Raw genomic sequence first — 18,675 nt, 5'->3', positions numbered from 1 at the left:
CGCAAGTCACTTAAGGGAATAGTGATCTTGCTGTTTCAAGATCCCACAAGCCCTGCAGTGCAACCAAAAAGAAAGTACAAAAGTCATTTTACCTTGAAAAGGTGTTTTAAGGGAGATTTAATGTTAAAGAGATAGGAATACCAGACCACCCAACCTGCCTCCTGAGAAATCTGTATGCAGGTCAAGAAGCAACAGTTAGAACCAAACATGGAACAAGAGACTAGCTCCAAATCAGGGAAGGAGTACGTCAAGGCTGTATACTGTCACCCTGCTTATTTAACTTATATGCAGAGTACATCATGAGAAATGCTGGACTGGATGAAGCACAAGCTGGAATCAAGATTGCTGGGAGAAATATCAATAACCTCAGATATGTATATGACACCACACTTATAGCAGAAAGCAAAGAAGAACTGAAGAGCCTCTTGATGAAAGTGGAAGAGGAAAGTGAAAAAGTTAGCTTAAAACTCAGCATTCAGAAAACTAAGGTCATGGCATATGGACCCATCACTTCACAGCAAATGGGGAAACAGTGGCAGCCTTTATTTTTGGGGACTCCAAAATCACTGCAGATGATGATTGCGGCCATGAAATTAAAAGACACTTACTCCTTGGAAGGAAAGTTATGACCAACCTAGAGAGCATATTAAAAAGCAGAGACATTACTTTGCCAACAAAGGTTCGTCTAGTCAAGGCTATGGTTTTTCCAGTAGTCATGTATGGATGTGAGAGTTGGATTATAAAGAAAGCTGAGCAGCGAAGAATTGATGCTTTTGAACTGTGGTGTTGGAGAAGACTCTTGAGAGTTCCTTGGACTGCAAGGTCTAACCAGTCCATCTTAAAGGAAATCAGTCCTGAATATTCACTGGAAGAACTGATGCTGAAGCTGAAACTCCAACACTTTGGCCACCTGATGTGAAGAACTGACTCATTTGAAAAGACCCTGATGCTGGGAAAGACTGAAGGCGGGAGAAGGAGACGACAGAGGATGAGCTGGTTAGATGGCATCACCAATTCAATGGACATGAGTTTGAGTAAACTCCAGGAGCTGGTGATGGGCAGGGAGGCCTGGGTGCTGCAGTCCACGGGGTCACAAAGTGTCGGACACGACTGAGTGACTGAACTGAACTGAACTGAAATCTGTTCAACCCATAATAATCATGGAATAGCTTCCTCTTTAAACAAGGTTGTCTCCTTTCCAGTATGAAAGTCATTCTCCTAGATGTAAGAGAAGTAAAATAGGATTTGAGTAATTGTCATTATTTATATTATCTCCTCAATCAATGGGACCTCTTTCTTCCCTACTGATCTTGCTCTAAATTTAGCTAAAGTCCTTCTTGCTGTCTTATACATTTTTTGTTAACTTCAACTCATTCAGATCTTGAGTCTCCCCACATTCTTCCTGACACATTTTTGTATTAACCATCAGTTATATACTATTAGTATTATGGGAATTCTTGATATGTTTTCTTTTGAAATTCATTAGAAATTACTTAATGTGGAAGTCACAATATTTTCTCTGAATGACTCTTACACTTTTCTCACCTCTGGAAATTTTGTATAACTTTAATAACATGTCTCATTTTTTAAAATAATGTTTCATTTTAAGTGCCTTCTATCAATAGTGGTCACTCTTTTTTCTGAACTTTTTGAAACTTGCTTTTCTATGAATTCCTAACTAATAATTTAAAATCCAAAGTAACACAGACACTAATATTTGATTCCCTTGATTTCCATTTCTATCTAAGAGACAAAGAATAGTGTATTTTGGAAAAGCATTGGCTTTGAAATCAAACAGGTATTTGTCACTTACTAGCCATGTAACAAACTTCTCTAAGCCTCTACTTTGACATCAATAAATAACAAATAGCATTTACTGAACACCTATTTTATATCAAGTTGTTTAGTGGCTCAGATGGTAAAAAATCTCCCTGCAATGCAGGAGACCTGGATTCAATCCCTGGGTCCGAAAGATCTCCTGAAGAAGGGAATGGCAATCCACTCCAGAATTCTGACCTGGAAAATTCCATGGACAGAAGAGCCTGGCAGGCTACAGTCCATGGGGTCGCAAGAGTTAAGACACGACTGAGTGACTAATACTTTCACTTTATCTTATAGCAAGTGCCTTATATACTTTATATGCAAATCTAAAGTACTACATCATTTATACTGAGGAAAACAAGAGCTTAGATACAAGCTACTTGCATAAAGTCACAGAGTTCCTAAGTGCTAGAGCCAGGATTTTAAAATCTAGGTCCATCTGATTCCAATCCCATGTTCTTTTTGGTACAACACAAAGAGACTATAACACATATTCACTTGCCCAAAACAAATGTTCAGTAACAGCTAATTCCATATGTACCTCACTGTTTTTCCTTGTTGGTCAGAATCAATTTCATACCAGCAATACTCTACAACTTTCAGGAGACTAAACTGCCAGCGAATAATCTATCAAAAGTTCTGATAATCTTTATTATTAATGCATTGCTTAATTAGTCCACTTAATTAAAAGAATCCCATCACATTATGCCAAACACAATTTTCAGGCATTTTTGTGGTAAAAGAATATTATACACAATCATAAAAACCCAGGGTTAGAGAGACATAAAAAGTCAGGTAGCTGAACTACCTTATTCAGTGTAATGTGCTACTCATTCATCCTCAAAAATTCTTAAAATTCTTAAAACACGTAGAGAAAAGGGCTTTTTAAAAAAAAAAGAAAAAACTGTCATTCTTGTGAGTAATGCAGATCAAGACAACAGAAACACTCACTGTAGTTTTCCAGAAACCAAGCAAACACCATACAGAACTTGGTACAAATTTGTCAATATCATTATAGAACTATAGTTTCTCTTAATTATCTTCTTTTTCTCTTCTCCTCTTTCCCTCTTCATACATTAGATTGTGAATAGTCAATTAAGTGAATGAAAGAATGCTTCCCAGGCCTAAACACTACCATTCACATCACTTTAAATACTGACAATCAGGTAAATTGATCTGAGTAAACAGAAACTAAGTGCTAGAAGGCTAATTTTTTTTCTATTTTGTAAAAGGAAGTTTAAAAAAAATTTAGGTATTAAAGTTTATAAATAGGTTTCTAATACTAAGCTGTAGTATAGTGCCATATTAAAGGACTTCTAAAATGCACCCGCTGATGTTTTAAAAATCAGTAATAAGCTGAAAGTGATACTGACAAAAAAGGAAAAAGAAATTTTTTTGGATTGATGTAAAAGTTCTAAAACTGGACTGTGGAAATAGTTGCACAACAGTGTAAATTTACTAAAAAATCACTGAACTATACTCTTAAAAAGAATATAACTCAGAAATCCTCCTAAAATAAGCTGTTATAAAAAAGTAACCAAAATGTTCCTTTCTTATATTAGTACCTTGAAATTAACATCATCATTTAGATTTATTATTCTGCAAATATGCATGCTTACTTGAAATGAACCCCAAGTATAGTTTCAAGCACCTTGGGGACTCTAAGTACTGAACTACACTTGTGATCCTCTTTAATAAACCAATAAAATTCTTAAGTATATGAACTTACCACTGTGCATAATTTTAAAGGAAACACTAACCACACAAGAGCTGCCTTACTAAAACTGCACACAAAACAAAATGTATAGGGAAACAAAGAGTTTGGATAAATAACACCGTGATGAATAAATTTAAGTGATTTCTATTTTAAAAATCAAAGTATTCAAATCACAGCAACATCCAATTCTGCTTTTGTGTATAAAACACAGCTTTAGCAAAAACAGTCCTTGAATTTAAGACCTAGAAGAAAATTCAAATGTCACTGCAAAATGTAATACAAAAAAATTCATTAGAATATATACAGTGGAGCTAGAACAATACCTATGTGACACTGAGCAATATACTTAATCTCTCTGCTTCAGTTCGCTCAGTTGTAGAATGAGGATAACAGTAAACATCATTACAAGGTTGTTGTGAGGCATAAATGATAATGAATACAATATTTACATGTATCTGCTGCTGTTGCTGCTAAGTCACTTCAGTCGTGTCCGACTCTGTGTGACCCCATAGACGGCAGCCCACCAGGATACCCTGTCCCTGGGATTCTCCAGGCAAGAACACTGGAGTGCGTTGCCATTTCCTTCTCCAGTATATGAAAGTGAAAAGTCAAAGTGAAGTCGCTCAGTCGTGTCCAACTCTTAGCGACCCCACTGACTGCAGCCTACCAGGCTCCTCCGTCCATGGGATTTTCCAGGCAAGAGTACTGGAGTGGGGTGCCATCGCCTTCTCCTTACATGTATCTAGCACATGGCAAATGTTCAATAATTTTAAGTTAGTATTACTTTCATAATAGTTAAAGCTTCCCTGGTGGCTCAGCAGTGAAGACTCTGCCTGCCAAGCAGGAGACACAAGGTTCAATTACTGGGTCGGGAAGATTGCCTCGAGAAGAGAATGCAACCTATTCCAGTATTCTTGCCTGGGAAATCCCATGGACAGAGGAGCCTGGCAGGCTACAAGCCATGGGTCCCAAGAGCCGATCACAACTTAGCAACTAAACAGTAACAACGATAGTAATAGTTCGGCCAAAATACTTTCACAAGTACTCTCTTTTTTGCTGCAATCAGAGTATATTTATTTAATAAATGTTTTATTAAACAGAATTTGTCCAAAAATTTTGATTTTATATAAAAAATTAAATGCAGGTGCCCTTACTATGCCCTAGTATTGGTTCTCAAAGTGTGATATCCTAATCTATTAAATCTGACACTCTTAGGGTTGAACCCAGCCATGTACTGCTTTTAAAGAAGAAAAACAAAACTTCCAGGTGATTATGATGTATGCTAAAGCTTGAGAGCCACTGCTTTATAGTAGTTACAAACAAATCAAAATTTCCTTCATGAAATTTCGCTAACTACAGAAAGAAAAGTACCTACCCATAAACGTGCCTTAGACCAAACTAGAAATAAGCATTTATTCAAATTTAGTGGTAACTCTATAATCTTTACAAAAGTCAGTTACTTTCTCCTTCCCTCTTCATGAGATATTATCCTATAACATGATGCCCAAAGTCAACATTTTAAATTTAAATCTCCAGGCCAAAAAGAAATTTTTTTAGAAATTAAGTTTTTGCATAACATTTAATTTTAACAAAAGCTCAGCAAATCAAAGAGTACTAGGGTATACAATGTTACTCTTAAAATTATTCTTGAAAAAAACATCTAATTTCCACAGCTACAGGCCATTTATGATATTCTGGTCCTAACAATTACTGAATGACAATAAGCAAAATTCATTTACAAAGGAAATTAACTGTATCTTTCACGCTAACCATGGGAATTACATGAAAGAAAAACATGTACAGGACCACAGTAATAAATCTTTCTATGCCTTCTTTTGAAATTAATAAAGTGAAATGGAAGGGTAGAAAATAAAGTACAAAAGGAGAATTCCATTTAAGAAAGTTGCACTTACACTTGAAGCCAGCCTGAAAGGGGATGTTAACAAGGTATAACTGACTCAGTTTTTTCAGTAGCCTATAACTTGATTTATAATCTGCACACCACAATGTTATACCATTCATAAATACGAAATAAATATTTTAAAAGTAAAACGACAAACTTAAATTGAGACTTTTTATGACAGGGGAGGGAAAGGAAAGGGTGGGAACTCACATTCTTTGAAATAACAAGATACCACAGGGTAGCTGTCATAAAAATCAGAATGAGAATCATTGCTTGAAAGGAATTTGAAGAATGAAAAGAAAGCTGCCAAGTCATAGGATAAAAGTCCAAAAAGCTATTAGCTGGTCAGGAATGCTATACCAAAGTTTTCAAAACAAAACTTCTAAGTAGGAGGGGGAAGAAAAAACAGCTGAGGTATCCTTGAAGGCCATCAATGACAGAAATTAAAAGTATCCTGCTTGCTCAAATAATATTTAAACACAAACAGGGTCTAACATACAATCAGAAAGCAAAGAAAGCATTTCTTTGATGTCTCCTTCTAGAGTTTCTGAAAACTATGAACGCCATGAGAAAAATGTCTAAGTAAAACTGTTGAGATGTCCAGGTAATATAACCTAGATCAAGTTCTAGGATTTCTCAGATTACTCATATCAAAACAGGATAAAAATGGTTACAAAGAGAGTTAAAATTCAAAACCAGACAAAATTATTCTGTGTTACCAGATATCAAAATAGTGATTTCCTACCAGCCTGGGGAATTAATAACCAGAATACAGCACAAGACAGTTTCTGGGGTTTTGATAATAATTTCTCAGTAATGATTACACAGTTCTATGTTCACACTGTGAAAATTCACTAAACTGTACACTTACAAGAACTTTCTATGTGTATTAATATGATAATCATATTTACATTTTTTTAAAAGCAGAGAGGGAAAAAAAGGAAATTTCTCCTTCCGGAAACGAAACATATTACTACAAAAACATTAAAAATTAAAGTTTAGTAGAGACCATTCAGATTAAGAATTATAGGTTTGGAGTGGGGAGTAGAGATTTAATGCAGAGAAGTATTACAGAGCCCCTAAGGGGCTATCAGTGGATATATCCCACAAAGATACACACACATACACACCTTTTTCAGGAGGAAAAAATCTTGGTTCCTCCCTTTATAATACAGCCAAGCTAAATTTCACTCTATGAAACACATATATCTGCTTCTAATGGAAAAGTGTATATGAACTGCAGGATCTACTTTCCTTAAACTTCTGTCCAATTAAAAAAAAAAAAGTTGCTAGTAAAGAGGTGAGTGAGTGCCAGAATACAATTTTTAACAACTGCTATTCCTGGACCACTTCAGCGCCACTCTGAAAACCCAACTCATCCATTAGGCAGGGTAGCAGAATTCTGGTAGAAATAAAAAGGTATAAAATTATGTTCCAATCCCTATAAATCTCATCCCAATCCAAACTATAAGGAAATTTCATCACATTGGGTTCCTCACCTGCAATTCTCCTTATGTAACCCGCAAGCAGAGAACATACTGTTTTCAAATATTTATGTTTTCACACTCACAATGTTAACCTGGTTTTTCTTCCTAGCATTTATGTAACCACTTTAATCTAAAGGCAAAAGAAAATACTAGTCAATATTTAATAATACAATAGTTTTGGAACATTACAGCTTTAAAATATAAATAAGCATAACAATCTCACTTTTTAAAAGAAAAGTATTTGCTTATCTTAATTATTCCATAAAGGAAAAAACAAACATCTCTGTAAACAATAAGAATTTCAAATATATTTTAAAAGTTCTCCTTGGCATGGATGCCCTAATGCTCACATGAAATTTCTTAGATTATTATTTAACTTCAGTAAATGCATATTGTCATGCCATTCTTAACAGCTGAAAAAGAAAGGAACTCATAATGGCTAATGAGCACTTTTTAAATTAAATATTCTAGAAGGCTAAGATATCAAGCTGTGTATTACTATTTAATAAGGGAAATACCTTAAGTACACATCCTAATTGTTGACTGGAGAAGTTTACTTCTCTAATTCCACAAAATCTATCAGAGTAGTTTTTCTCTTTGCAGCTGCTTGTACCCTTAGTGCTAGTAGTGCTTAGTCACTCAGTCTGTGCCCAACTGTTTGCAACTGGATGGACTGGAGCCTGCCAACCTCCTCTGTCTGTCCATGGTGATTCTCCCCTCAAGAATACTGGAGTGAGTTCCCATGCCCTCCTCTAGGGGACTGTCCCAACCCAGGATTGAACCCAGATCTCCCGCACTGCAGGCAGATTCTTCACCATCTGAGCCACCAGGAAGCAAAGCAATTTCATATTTTATCTCTTCAAGAAAGAAGAAATTGCTTCATTTAATCCTACTAAATTCTGATAGAAAAAGAATATTTCTAATTTTGGTTGACAAGAAAAAGAATTATAAAACATTGTTTTGTACAAAATGAGCTTTTATTATCCTCAAATTATAAAGTGCTTTGAAAAACTAAGAAAACAAATACAATAAAGAGGCCAGGGCAAAAGATATTAAACACGTTGTAAGAATCATTTAAAAAGCAATACTAATAAGCAAAAATGAAACATAGCAAAACAAAGAAAAACTATTTAGTAAATAGACTAAACAATTACCGATTTCCAGAAAAAATTTACATTCTCTCTTCACACCAATGCCAGTTGAGAAAGTAAATTTACTTAAATCGAAGTTACTAAAACTAAAATAAATAGTATTAAAATCAGTATCATTTATTTATTACATTTTCAGAGAAGGAAGACTTTCATAAGATTAGAAGTAAAACAAAATTAGGTTAATGATTTGGTTACATTAATTTTAAAATTCTGTTTACCTGAAAAACTCACAAAAGAAATGTATCTGTTAAGCATGTTTCACCTCAGTAGTAATTTAAGGAAAAAAGTGGTATAATATGACTTACCCCCATTACATTTTTAAATAATATTTAATGCTGAGGTATAGAGCAACAGCCATGATAACATGAATATAAATTGATCCTTTTAACAAATATCCCGACACTGTGTTTCAAGAGCCTTTAAAATTTACCTAAAAATTAAATCTGTAATGTACTAGGAGATAATACTGATACTATATGCATGAAATACCTTATATATAAATGTTCTTCACATTCCTTTTTATATACGCGAAAAAATTAGAAAAGGAGAATAATACATCTACACATGGAACATCATACAACCATTTATAATAATGATTATAAGACTTATTGTGAGAATGGGAAAATGTTATCTATAATTAGGTTAAAAGCAGGACATGAATTTATTTTTATCTGTAAATATATAAAACATGTATTTTTATATAATGAAACAAATACATAAATAATTTAATATGGTTATATTAATTCCCAATATTCAACATCCCAAACCAGCCACTAAATCATTAAAACATACACAGATACACAGTTAATACCTAAATCAAGTGCTGCTGCTGCTGCTAAGTCACTTCAGTCGTGTCCGACTCTGTGCGACCCCATAGACGGCAGCCCACCAGGCTCCGCCGTCCCTGGGATTCTCCAGGCAAGAACCCTGGAGTGGGTTGCCATTTCCTTCTCCAATGCATGAAAGTGAAAAATGAAAGTGAAGTCGCTCAGTCATGGCCGACTCTTCTCGACCCCATGGACTGCAGCATACCAGGCTCCTCCGTCCATGGGATTTTCCAGGCAAGAGTACTGGAGTGGGTTGCCATTGCCTTCTCCTAAATCAAGTGCTACATACCATCATTATCAACAAAGGGAGAATAACGTTTAAATTAATATATTAAAAGAGACTGAGTCACTTTTAAGTTGTGTCCGACTCTTGCGATCCCATGGACTGTAGCCTGTCAGGATCCTCTGTCCACGGGATTTTCTAGGCAAGAAGACTGGAGTGGTTTGCCACTTCCTTCTCCAGGGGATCTTCCCCAACCCAGGGATCGAACCCGGGTCTCTTGCACTACAGGCAGATTCTTTACCAACTGAGCTACCAGGGAAGCCTAAAAGAGGCTGAAAAGGCAGGCAAAGCCACAGAGAAAAATCAACAGAAATAAACACTTCTCAACCCAGGACCTTCAGCTGTGCTAAGGATGGAGACTCAGTGTTACCATCAGGATTCAAAACTATACACCTGATTCATAGAGAAAGGTCAATTACAAATTCTAATTATCTGCTCTGAAAATTCCTTCATCAACAAATGTGCTAGTCTTCAGCCAATTGGTTAATTACTACTATTATCAAATATTAAATGCAAAGACTTACTTGGGAAGTAGCCCCTTGAAATATTAAATAAGATAAAAGCAATAAAATAAAACAAAGTCCATACACAGCAGCACCATCTTCTTATTATCACTGTTAAGTGAATTTGCTAGAAAACTGAAACACTTTCATTAACAAAGCTTTGAAAACATTTACTCTTAAATTTGATGCTTTTGAACTGTGGTGCTGAAGATGACTCTTTAGAGTCCCTTGGACAGCAAGGAAATCAAACCAGTCGATCCTAAAGGAAATCAACCCTGAATATTCACTTCCAGAACTGATGCTGAAGCTGAAGCAACAATACCTTGGCCACTTGATGTGAAGAGCCGACTCACTGGAAAAGACCCTAATGCTGGGCAAGACTGAGGGCAAGAGGAGATGTGAGTGACAGAGGATGAGATGGTTGGAATGGCACCAATGACTCAATGGACAGGAGTTTGAGCAAACTCAGGGAGATAGTGAAAGACAGGGAAGCCTGGAGTGCTTCATGGGGTCGAAAAGTGTTGGACACTACTCAGCAACTGAACAACTCATAAAAATCTTAAAAGATATCAATTTCTTAATTCCTAAAACACAGTACATAGAATAAAATTTATTTCTGATTAACATCATCACTATGACAGACCATGCGCTATCCTGCTCTACAACACTGTGATTCCCTCAGAAGTTCATAATTATAGGACTGTATGTCTCCATGTAATGACACTACCTTTTAAAGTTCCACATACTTAATACAGCTTCTTCAATAGCCTTGAAATAAGACGACATTTCAGTTGTCAGTGTGCCTAACTCCAATGACCAATCTTGCAATCTGTGGGCTAAAAAAAATCAGATAACCAACTCTGTTGGGGTTGCAAACTGTTATTTATTCCAGTAAGTAGTTCCTGAATAAAATTCACAGGCTTATTATACTTGGTTACAGTTATTCTGAAGCCTCAGAGCTCTGCTGTTTCAAATGGAAGAAATCACTATCACTCAAAAAATGTTTAATTACTGACTGTAACATACATACTCTGGAGTTCCAAAATACTAAAAATTGAATAGTTTGATAGTATCCTCTGGGAAAGTTAGTCAGCTTACTTGTCTCTGACTAGAGAAAAGTTACCTACGTGAGAAATAACAGATGAAAAGAAAAAGAAGCAAAAAAGTGAGAAAGACAAGTTCAAACGAAATAGCCGAGTCCATAACGTTTGGTTTTTAGAAGTCAAAATTAACATCTTGGAAAATGTTTACTCATACTGTGTTTTTTAATGTATGATGAAGCTGAAACTCCAATACTTGGCACTTCATGTGAAGAGTTGACTCACTGGAAAAGACCCTGATGCTGGGAGAGATTGGGGGCAGGAGGAGAAGGGGACAGAGGATGAGATGGCTGGATGGCATCACCGACTCAATGGACATGAGTTTGGGTAAACTCCGGGAGTTGGTGATGGACAGGGAGGCCTGGCGTGCTGCAATTCATGGGGTCACAAAGAGTCAGACACAACTGAGCAACTGAACTGAACTGAACAGTGGTTATCAGAGTATTAACTACAGAAATTTGCACTACAGTATATATCACATATTCTTTAAAAATCAGAAGACTGGAATTCCTTTGAGGTCCAGTGGTTAGGACTTCATTCTTTCACTGCCAAGGGAACAGCACAGCCAAAAAAAAACCCCAAAATAAAAACCAAAACAAAAAAAATCCAAAGACTTGTACTGAAATTGACACTGAATTTTCATATGAAATGGCAGATTTTTTTAAAAAGTCCTACAACATACTTTCTTGATATTTCTGATCAAATAATTTCCTGTAAACTGTCTTGGACACTGGTTCAGAAAAAGGAAATTAAATGTATATTCTTCATATAATTAATATGTGACATAGGTAATACAGTTTACAAAGTTACAGGTCTATGGAAATTAGCATTGTGTCATATCTAAACAAAAAAATTCCAAGTGAGGACATTATCACTTTTGTTAATATCCTCTGATCACTGAAGCTCATTAGCTCTCATAGATGACTTCTATGACAATAATAAATGAGAAAAAAGAAAATAAAATTTCTTGGTTATCTAAGTTTTACTCAAGCAAAACTCAAATCATATTAAGATATATTTCTCCTTGAATTTTCTCAGTATAGTTCTACCCAGTACTTGAGTATTTTAGTGTCTGTAGAAATCTAATAATTTCTAAGATCTGCTACCAAACACAGTTTATAAAACAAAGTCGTTAAGAATAAGCAACAAATACTACTGCAAAAATTGGCTACACCAAAGGCCCAATTCCCAAGCAAAATTGTGTAAACACCTTTGCAAAGGTCACTATAAAATTGTCATCTTTGAATCCACAGTCATCTTCACAACGTCCAATCTCTAACAAAATAAAATGTACTCAACAAAAGTTACTTAATGAAAGACAGGCTTTACCTAAGTTAAGAATTCACAGAGTTTCAATTAAACATCAACTTCAGTTGATGATTTTTTCTGGGGGGTGGGGAGGAGAGGGGACAAATGATATCAAACAATTTAGGGGGTGGGCTGAAACCTGTTTGAAAAAATTAAGCGGGAGGGAAAAAAACTGCCTCACACACTGACTCCAAATTCTCAACTCAAGCCCCACTCCCACCATCACGAGCTGCCTATTTTGGGAACATGGCTGATAACCCTCTACCATCCTTCCTTTTCTCTGCAACTTCTCCAATTCCATTTCAGTATCAACCTATACATAACCCCACATCTCCTTTTCCTCTTTCCCACATCACAGCTCTCAACACTCCCTTTTATTCCCAACATTCCTGCTTGAACTATTACAAGAGAAAACCCACACCGAACAAAAAGAGTGGTCACTTTTTTTATGTGACAGGTCTCCTAGTAGTCTGGAGGGAAAAATACAGAAAACTATCAGAAAATGCTGCCTAGCAACTTTTGAGTATATGTACATTTGTTTTATGAACTACTGATATATCTTACATTCTTCAGTTGAACTCACTGAAGTACATAGTCAGAACTATTAAGCTGGTAACTTTTTAAATTGGAAAACTCCAATACACACACTTGAGTAACCATTTATAGCACAGAAGTATCGAAAAATATAAACATACAAATATAAATGTAAATAAATAGCACAACTATTAAAATATTAAAAAAATATATATATATATAAAACTCTGGACTTTCCTAGCAGTCCAGTGATTATATCTGCACACTTCCAATGCAGGCAGCAGCAATGTGATCTCTGGTGGGGAACTAAGATCCCACATGCCCTGCAGCATGACACACATAGCTATATGTATGAATGTATGTATGTTGTTGTTTAGTCCTAAGTCATGTCTGATTTTTTTGCAACCCCATAGACTATAGCCCATGCGACTCCTCTGTCCATGGGATTTCCCAGGCAAGAATACTGAAGTGGATTGCCATTTCCTTTTCCAGGGGATGTTCCCAAGCCAGGGATTGAACCTGTGGCTCTTGCACTGGCAGGCAAGAGGAGGTGGATTCTTTACCAGTGAGCCACCAGGAAAGCCTATATATATATATACACACGTACATACACGTGTGTGTGGTGTGTGTGCAAAATTCAAGTGACAAACAGTTCTTTAAATATTATTTCATGTGGACTTTTTGTACAGAGCTACCAGCATACTAAATTTCTATGGTAAAAATAATGCTATCACTCAAGATATTTTCACAAAACTGTAATACAAAAAAAACCTGTACAAACACAAAAATTTATTTTTTGAAGCATGTATGTATGAGTCAAAAGACAAGATGTAACACTAAATAAAAAGAAATTTTTTACTTATTACTAATGTTGTGATAGTTTATCTTAAAACAACACCCCTCCATTTCTTCCTCTCCGTTAAAAAAAAGGAAAATATCTGGAATAATACATACCTACTGCTAAGAGTGGTTACAGAGATTTTAGGACTGAGGAAGATAACTTGGAAGAATGTGTACCAGGAAATATTTTACCCTTTATTCTACTCCGTACTAAATGCAGAGAAAAATAACACGTTTGTAGTTTTAAAAAGACTTATGATTACCTGATTAGATTGCTAATTTATCACTATGAATACTAAATAAATCCATACTAAAAAAAAAGTATGCTATAAATTCACTTTGATAAAACGTTGGAGAAAAGCTAATCTTATCTCAAACTCAAGGAAAAATTGAATTCAAAGTTAAAGAGAAGTTTGCTTTTAAATTTGACTGAAAACGTTCCACTATTACCTGAAATATGTAACCTAAAACAATCATCCCTGAACAACAAAGACGGAACTTCATAAAAACAGTAATCAAAATCTTGCTGCGGGGAAAAAAAAAAAACTGATCTTTAATTATGAGTTAATAGGCACGTACAAAAAATTAAAAGAATGGTTTTATTCTGTCATCGGATATTGTTCTCATATACAAAGGATCTCTCCAAATGCTGCCAAAAGTTATCGTAAATACAAAGTAAGTTAGAGTGATGAGGAAGTTATCAATGAGCAAATAAACGGGAGTAAATGATGCCCAGAGAGAAGAAAAGGAACGCGCTCTATTTTAAGTGTCCGAGGAGGACAAGTGGAGAAAGATACTGCGGAAGAAACAAGCGACAGAATGGTTAACAGGTCTGGAATTCTTTAGAAAATGGCAACAAGGGTAAAAACTGACAAGAACGTCTGAAAGTAAGAGGAACGGTATCCAATGGAATCGTCACGTCTCTACGAGCACGGCTCCGGACTTCCAGTCAGACCGCGGAGGAACAGGAACTCTCACTAAGCGGGGAAGGAGCCCGAGCTGAGGGGTACAGTCGCTTCTGCAGGTGGCGGAGCGCCCGCAGGGGGGTGGGGAGGATAGTGTTGCCTAAACTGGGTCAATGTATATTCCCTTCAGGACTAGAGAAAGCTGACACAGCACGTCTCCCGGCACCAAGAGGCACTTGCCTTAGGCCCCTCCCTAGCAACTTGCCTTGTACAAAGAGTTGCGAGTCCCAGGCCCCCGGAACCCAGGGCTCCGCCATCCAGGACAACTGCTCTGCCAACAAGGTCCCGCGAGAATCAAGAGATCTCGCGATACAAACCCCCTAGCATCTCGCGAGTTTCCTCTACAACCAACATGGCGGTACCGAGAAATCCGTATTTCAGTACTTAAAAAGGGCTTCATTTACGAACAGGAGAACGTATAAAAAAGAGAAAGGGCAGGAAGTCTTTTCCGCCTTATATTTCTCTTCGTACCCCCAGTGGAGAAGAAAACCTGCAAACAACCCTAAGACCCGCAACGATCACGGTTACACTACAGAGACACAGCAACTTCCAGCCTCAGCCAGCCTCCGAGACTGTCACGTGGAAGCGGATTCTTGGCGTGCCGGTCACGTGGACCGGTACTAAGCAAGCGCGCGCCCGTTGGCCTCCGGAGAGCCCTCCCCCGCCCCCCTTTTGCCCGCGCACACGTGCGCGCGCACCCCCGCCCCACGTGGGGGCTCCGCCGCCGCTGCGGTCGCCGCGGCAGCCTCCAGCCCACCCCCTCCCAGCACTCCGTTCCAAATCCGGGTCCCAGAGCCGATCATCCCCGAGTACTCTCCGCCTCCATTCTCCCTCCCCCGCATCTGGCCCCCACCACGTGCCCCGAGCGCCTGCTCACCTTTTGTGCGGGGCTGGGCGCCGCAGGCCACTCAGGGAGGCGCCGTCGCCGTGGCCGCTCTCCGCCCCCGCCACGGCACTGGCTCTGGTGGCCGCCGCTGCAGGAAGCTCAACAGCGGCGCCGGGGCGCTTCCAGGTGGGTCCCCGCCTCCCGTTCCTGCCACTTCCCGCAGCACCAGCGGCTCCTTCCGGTCCCCTCCTTTCTCGTCCTCGCTGGGACGGGCGGGCGGCGGCGGCTGCAGGCGCGCTTAGTACACCGCCTGCTGGTAACCGCAGCCGGTGCAGCGCGGGCTGGCAGGGCGGGCCGGGGGCGACATCCGCCCCCGCCCCAGGGCGAGGGTTGGTCTTCTAAGGGCGGCCCCCGGACCAACCCCTGCTGTTGTCTAACTTGGTCCTACCCAAGGAGGAAAGGTGTCCCTGTAGCACCGCGGTTGGAAGTCCGCTTCATCCTACCATTTCTGGCCTCTTGAGAGATTTGTACACCCTCCCTCCTTAGCATTGGGGTCTTAGGTAGAAAAATATGTGTATACATTGTATATACTCCACCCTACCAGATATCCGACCGCATAGCCCCCTCGCTCACCTCTCTGGCTTTCCCTCTGTTGCTACAACAAGCAGGCTCAGGACTTGGCTTATGCTGTTCCCTCTGGCTGGAACACTTCTCCCAGATTTCTTTTAGCGAGGCGTATTTCAGGTACCTTCTCAGAAGTTGACATCTGAGGCTTCGCAGACCACCGCTCTTTCTATCCAAAGGAGCATTTTGGAACGCTGCTCTTACCTGCTTTCATTTCTTCATGGCAGTTAGCACTTCCAGACCTTATTTGTCTGTTCTTAGCCACCAAGATTGTGAGATCCTTAAAGGCAGAGACTCTGTAAGTTTTGTTTTTGCTATGGCCACAGAACCTGTGTCTGGTACCAAGCAGTATTTGATACTCTATTAAATCATATCAAAGGCTTCTCTGGTGACTCAGATGGTAAAGAATCTGCTTGCAATGCAGGAGACCCTGGTTTGATCCCTGGGTAGGAACCTCACCGGGAGAAGGGGTTGGCTACCCACTCCAGGATTCTTGCCTGGAGATTTTCGTGGACACAGGAGCCTGATGGGCTAGATACACCATGGGGTTCCAAAGAGTCCAACCAGACTGAGTGACTAACACTTTCACTTTCTAAATCTTTTCAAGAAACTATAGTCAGCATGCAGGAAAAGGCCCAATTCCCATTGATGGAGATAAGTACTTACCTTGAGTTGATAGTTTCATTGACAAGTTCACCATTTATGAGCTAAATTTCCTTTCCGCTCTGTAATTTGAAGATTATATTCCAAAAATATCAAATGCAGTGGTAGAAAATGGTTTAACTGGAGCTTCTGCAATCATGGGGTACTGAATACTTCATTGCTTTCATTTACCTTGTCTTTTGACACTTTTTTCAGTCAAGTGGATATGTGCCTCCTCTTATTTTGCTAATAAAAGTTATTAAAAGATTAAAATGCGTTTTTATATTTGTTTTAGTTGAGAGTTCAACTCAAAATAACAGCTGCTTGGAGACAAAGAGTGGCAAGTATATTTCTATATTGACACATCAACAAGCCTTTATTGAATCTAATTACAGGCCCTTTTCTAGGACCTAGTGTCACACCACTTCCCAAAGAGGCAAATCCAATGACTGATCAACACAGGACCATTAATATTTCTCTTCAATTTGTTGGAAGGCCCAGCCCTCTTACCTCAACTTGCAACAGTTCCGGTGGATCTTCCCATCTCCAGAACAACCTGCATCCTGTTAAGACTCCATGGCAGCTTAGCTTCTCCCTCTGCCAGTTCTTCTCTTTCTTACAAGTGGTGATCCTAAGAACATTCCTAAAGATATGCACAGTAATCATATAAGAGTTTGCTTTCTGGAAAACCCAACATGTGACACTATTCACTTTTTTTTTTTTTTTTTTTAGAAAATAGGCTTAGAGAGGTTAAGTAACTTATCCAGGTTTGAGCTGCAAAGTTCTATATAGAGATATAAAGTACTGTGGGAACAGAGGAGGACTTGGGAAGGAGTTTTTATAAAGGTTGGCATTTGAGTTACAGCATGACTACAAAGCAGAGAGAAAAGACCATTTTCAGCTGAGGGAATTCTATGAATGAGAGTGTGTGGGAATTTGAGAGGGGACCTAGAAGTAGCCCCAAGTGGCTGCACTCAAGAGTCTTTGGAACAAACACTAAAAGGGTAATCTCAGCTGATGCCAAGAGCTCTGTGTTTGTACTGGTTTCAACATTTATCACATCACAGATCCAGAACCACTTTTTCCACAGTCCTTTTTAGAGTGTGAAGCAGAGTTTGAAAAAGCCCCTCAAAAGGAATGCTAGAATTAGAAAAATCACCATTTTGCAACCTGTAATGAAATAATTGATGCAGGCAATAATCATCAGTAGATAACACTATTCATTGAAAAGTTGATCAGTAATTTTACAATGAAAGGATTGCACTTTCACCATCTGAACTCACTGATCAATCCTTGAATCATTAAAAGTGGGACAAATACTGTGTGACCCCTTGTTTCACCAGGCTCATCTACCATGGTAAACAGTTATATTGGTATCTCTCAATGAACTATGCCTGCTGATATTCAAGCCCATTATGTAGTTCTCTTCCAAAAGAAAATGGCTAGAAATGGGTGCCAGTTCCAGTCCCAACTCCTTGGGAGCCTGCAGCATTTTGTTGTACTCTCTTGGAATATAGCTGCCAAGGAGTAAGGAAGATCAGGCTATCCAGAGAGAGGCCCTGGAGGATGAGATCCTCTGGAAAGAGGCCTTGATGGAAATAAATGTAGTGCCTCAGCCAACAGCACTGAGGCCCTGGTTAGGTGAGAAGCCTTCTTGAACCTTTCAGCACAGCAACTCTGCCAGCTCAGTGCAGTCCTATCCAGAAACACATGGAAAACCACCCAGATGATCAAAAGAATTGTGAAAAATAACAAATCTTCATTTTAAGCCCAGTAAGTTTTGGGGTTTTTTGTTACACTACAAAGGATCATCTTTAATGTGAGTAGCATCATGACTCTACTATTTGAGAACTACACCAGCTGCTGTGTTCATGAACATTCTCATACTTCAGCGTCCTCAGGTCCTATAGCAGAACTTTACTTGGATGAGAGACAGAGAATTCAAGGAACTTAAACCCAAAAGGCTTGTATGACAAATCTACACCTGAATCATTGCTGTCATAAATGTTTATGCCTCCATAATTTTGCCAAACATACACACTTTAGATTTGAATTATCAAAATCATTATCTACTTAGTATTTGGAGCCCTACAGAGGGATAGGCTGGTATCCTGGACTTTCTGCCACTGGTGATGTGAAAAAAG

The 18,675-nt window shown here is 38.5% G+C and overlaps 1 protein-coding gene across 5 annotated transcripts in view; it reads right to left on the bottom strand.

Annotated features, from left to right (window-relative positions):
* ZZZ3 (zinc finger ZZ-type containing 3) overlaps positions 1-15,451 on the bottom strand; it is a 120,600-nt gene extending 105,149 nt beyond the window's left edge. For 2 of the 5 annotated variants that reach the window (XM_044944832.1, XM_044944831.1), the window contains exon 1: positions 6,941-7,042. The gene's annotated coding sequence lies outside the window, so the exon portion shown is untranslated. Of the gene's footprint in view, positions 1-6,940; positions 7,059-15,316 lie in introns of those variants that run through there. The other 3 variants (XM_025288421.2, XM_025288420.2, XM_044944829.1) reach the window with 3 other exon arrangements.
* Positions 15,452-18,675: the final 3,224 nt, after the last annotated feature.

The sequence above is a fragment of the Bubalus bubalis genome, chromosome 6 (assembly GCF_019923935.1).
Source record: "Bubalus bubalis isolate 160015118507 breed Murrah chromosome 6, NDDB_SH_1, whole genome shotgun sequence".
NCBI classification, from domain to species: Eukaryota; Metazoa; Chordata; class Mammalia; order Artiodactyla; family Bovidae; genus Bubalus; species Bubalus bubalis.
Note: the sequence above shows the minus strand (reverse complement) of the source record. Positions and strands in the feature narration are given on the sequence as shown.